Genomic DNA, 3785 nt, shown 5'->3' with positions numbered 1-3785 from the left:
TAGGCCTGTGAGGAAAGAGTTTTAGGCTCCATTTTAGAGATGCGGAAATGGATAAGGTAAAGTCTCAATGTCAGTACATGGCAGAATCCAGATTGGAAACAAGATCTGCTTGACTCAAAGTCTTTGCACCAGAGTGTAGTTGCAGTGAATATCACTTCAAATAAATGGAAGCCATTTGTCAGAGGTGTTAATCTCTCTCCGGGTAACAGGCATTTACGATTGAGCCATGAGTTTGTGTCTTATTAACTTTGTGCTCTTGGATGAGTTTCTTTGCCTCTTGGAGCCTTCCTTTTTTCACCTATGATGTGGGTTGATAGTACGTAACTCACAGAGGTTTCTTATGGGCTAAAGAAGATGATGCTGCTTGCAAACGGGTTTCATGTAGCATTCTAAGAATATCAAATACAGAACCTGACTCCCATGCCTATTGATTCCAGCCTGGAGATGGACATAAATACCACTGTGGGGACTGTGGGGGCTAGAGGCCACATGCTAGTTGCCGTTGAAAAGGATGGGGACAGCTGCAGTTCCAGCTCTTCCCACACATGAGAACTTGAGCTCGGGATATAGATCTAATTTTCCAAGAGGAGCCAAAAACCTCAATTTGTTTACGAACGCTCCTGATTTTTAAATGTTGGCATCTGATTGAAACAGAAATCACGTGGACCAAAGTTCTTGACAGCAGGTGAAAGGAGTTTTGGCAGCAAAGCTCCCACAGTGCCGGGCTCTGTGCTAGGGTGGCTGGGGACAAAGGCAAGTCAGTCGGGCCTCCTGGGAGGCTGCGATCCAGGGGTGAGAGCGGCCTTCCATGGAAAAGGGGCACTATAATAGGATTTAGTTAAATGGGATTTGACCCACATTATCCTTGAGCTCCTTAGGCGTGGACCTGCAGAACGCTTTTTGTAGCTGAAATTGAAAAAGTAAAACAATTTGCAGCAGGCAGAGGGAATGTCTTGGGAAACGTTTCTAGGGCTTTCATGTTTCCTGAGGGCTTCCCCTATCTCATTTGAGTTATTCCATTAAATGAGCAATAATCCTATTTTCCTGGGCGGGGGGCACTACGGCTCATAGAAAATAAAGGTCTGAGAATCATACAAGCTGGGACAAGGGAGAGGCCAGCCTGGGACCCAGGATCAGGTAGGGAAGGGAAATTGGGGCCTGACAATATTTGAACACCTAGTGTTCATACTGATCTCATTGGATCTTCCAGGCAACATGTAAGGTCAATCTCATTATCCTCACTTTATAGCATTAACTGAGGCTCAGGGGGACGAAATGACTATTCAAAGACACAAACCCAAGACACTCAGGAAGGTACAAAGTGTCCATGTGCTCCTGAAATCATCTGCAAAATGTTTTATGTTTGTACTTCTGTCCATTTCCCAGGGTAAAGAGCCCAAAACTTTCAAAGGATTCTCAAAGGGGTCAATGATTCTCAAAGGTTAAAAGCCACTGATTTAAGCCAAGACTTTTCTGATTCCAAAGACTGTTCTCCGAGGCCCCCTCTGCCACACTCTGGTTAAGAGAGTGTTCTTTAAAGTCAAACTGAAATAAGACCCAGATCTTACTAGCTGTGAGACCTTGTTTCCCCATCTATAAAATAGGGATTCAGCCGGGCATGGTGGCACGCACTTTTAGTCCCAGCTACTTGGAAGGCTGAGATGGGAGGATGGCTTGAGCCCAGGAGGTCAAGGCTGCAGTGAGCTGTGATTGTGCCACTGCATTCCAGCCTGGGTGACAGAACAAGACCCCGCCTCTTAAAAAATAAAAAAGGATTAATTTATTTCACAAATATTTTATTGAGCCCCTGGCTGTGATTCAGACACATTCTAGGTGCTGAGGACACACCAATGAATTAAACAGTGTCTCTGCTGTCATTATTCTTTTTTTTTTTTTTTTTCTTCGAGATGGAATTTCACTCTTGTTGCCCAGGCTGGAGTGTAATGGTGCCATCTCGGCTCATTGAACCTCAGCCTCCTGGGTTCAAGCGATTCTCCTGCCTCAGCCTCCTGAGTAGCTGGGATTACAGGTATGTGCCACCATGCCCGGCTAAGTTTGTATTTTTAGTAGAGATGGGGTTTCTCCATGTTGGTCAGACAGGTCTCGAACTCCCAACCTCAGGTGATCCACCCACCTCAGCCTCCCAAAGTGTTGGGATTATAGGCGTGAGCCACCTCACCTGGGCCTGTCATTATTCTTATATTATGTGGGAGGTTAAAGACAACAAGCAAACAGATACTTGTGAGATGGTGATAAGTGGTATGGAGGAAAATGAAGCGGGTAAGTGGGATATGGCATGCTTCAGGGCTGGGGCTAAATATTTTAGTATATTCACAGAGTTGTACAGTCATCACCACCCACCCATTTTAAAGCATATTTCTTACCTCAAAAAGAAACCCCATTCTTTTAGGCATCATCCAAGCCCCATAATAACCCCCCCATTCCTGCCCTAAGCAACTGCTTATTTCTGGACACCTCATAAAATGCAATCATATAATCTGTAGTCTTTTGTGACTTGAAGCTTCTTCATACAGTCTGGATATAAGAGTTTTAAAAATCTGATATACAGTTTGCAAATATATTCTCTCAAGTCTGTGGGTTTTGATTTCCTCCTCTTAGCAGCATCTCTTGAAGAGCAGAATTTTGGTGAAGAGCAGAATTTTGATGAACTCCAATTGATCAACTTTTTTCTTTATGGGTCCTTCTTCTAGTGTTATAGCTAAGAAATCTCTGCCTAATCTATGGTCAGAAGGATTTCCCCCTACGTTTTCTTTTAAAGGTTTTTTTTTTTTTAAAGAGAGACGAGAAATCTGTATTCTATGTGCGACGTCTCCATTGGTAAGATTAAAATGAAACACGTTAAAAACACGTGGGAAAAAAAAAAGACATGTATATGGGCTAGAAAAGGGCCATAGACTCTCAGTTCTCATATATTAGTTTATGCTGCATGCAAAATTGCTTATATTTGGCCAATTTTTGATCTATAAAAACAGCAGTTTCATGCTGATAGCCTTTGCAGGTTATTAAGTTGTAGGTAATCAGGTGAGTCACAAGTGTGCATGGTATCACCACTAAATCACTAAATACATTGGCATGAAACGCCTAAAAAGAAGGACAGTCTCCTGCATAATCACACCACCAGTATCACACCTAAGAAGATGAAATCATTGCCTTTATCATCTGTATTAGTTATCTGCTGCTGCGTAACAAAATACTCCAAAACATAGCATTTAACACCGCAAATATTTTTATCTCACAGTGCCCGAGTGTTAGAAATCTGAAAGCAGCTTAGCTGGATGGTTCTGGCTCAGAGTCTCTCATGAGGTTGCAATAAAGCTTCCAGTTGAAGCAGACATCTCCAGACTTGTTCAGTGGCTGATGTCTGGAAGCCTGAGGTTCTTTCTCCATTGCTCGTTCCAGTCTACCTGAGCATTGTCGCAGCAGGGCAGATGCCTTCACCCAAAGCAAAGGATCTTTGTGTGTGTGTGTGTGTGTGTGTGTGTGTGGTCTGTTTATTTGTTTTCTGGTCGAGGCCTTTGGGTTTGCTGAGCCTTCCCTATTATAGATGAGAAAACCAAGGCCTAATGAGGGGAAACATCTTGCCTGTGGATACCCAGCTGTTCTCCACTTACATGCAGGCATTGTGAAGCCCAAAGGTCCTCTGGCACTGTGCTTTCCAAAACAGAGCCCTCCACACTGTATTTGAGCTTCACATTTGAAATATGGATTTGAACATTGTAATAAACAGAACAAAAACCCTTGGATATATTGCATTCTAAATGTTA

The sequence above is a fragment of the Papio anubis genome, chromosome 5 (genome assembly GCF_008728515.1).
Source record: "Papio anubis isolate 15944 chromosome 5, Panubis1.0, whole genome shotgun sequence".
Taxonomy (NCBI): Eukaryota; Metazoa; Chordata; class Mammalia; order Primates; family Cercopithecidae; genus Papio; species Papio anubis.
This window is presented reverse-complemented; position numbering follows the sequence as displayed.